The sequence below is a fragment of the Acyrthosiphon pisum genome, chromosome A2, assembly GCF_005508785.2.
Source record: "Acyrthosiphon pisum isolate AL4f chromosome A2, pea_aphid_22Mar2018_4r6ur, whole genome shotgun sequence".
Taxonomy (NCBI): Eukaryota; Metazoa; Arthropoda; class Insecta; order Hemiptera; family Aphididae; genus Acyrthosiphon; species Acyrthosiphon pisum.
In genome coordinates this window covers 63,229,804-63,230,393 of record NC_042495.1, presented here as the reverse complement: position 1 = coordinate 63,230,393, position 590 = coordinate 63,229,804, and positions in this window count along the sequence as shown.

Sequence of the window (590 nt, the reverse complement as noted above, 5' to 3'; positions counted from 1 at the left end):
AACACGGAGTTGGCCAGGAGTTATCCATTATCCAACGCCTTATGTGGTGGCAGCGATCAGTGTAGTCATTACTCGCTGTAAACTTCAGCATGGCGACACTGTGATCGGACCAATAACAGTTTGAAGAAAGCGCGCAACTTTCAATAATTAAACATCAGTATAAACTATAATAATTTATTTCTTATAAAATAATGGGTATATTCAGGGATGGGCAAGTTACACTACACAGTGTAACTGGATACAAGTTACGTGTTACTTTAATTTTGGGTAACTGATTACAAGTTACATGTTATACATATCCTGAGTAACTGGTTACAAGTTACAGTTACTGTAACTTAGTTAGGTACATTATAAGTTACAAGTTACACATAATTTATTAAATTTTTGTAAAAATGATAATATAGTTTTCAGTCGATAAAATTTATTTTTACAGTATGTTAAAGCTAATATAATATATGTTTACAATTCTATGCAAGTATTTAAAATTATATATTATTTATTAATTACATACATTAAATAATTACTTATATTACATATATACGTATACATATTATTTTAAATGCACAAAACACATTTGCATCAAAAATTGA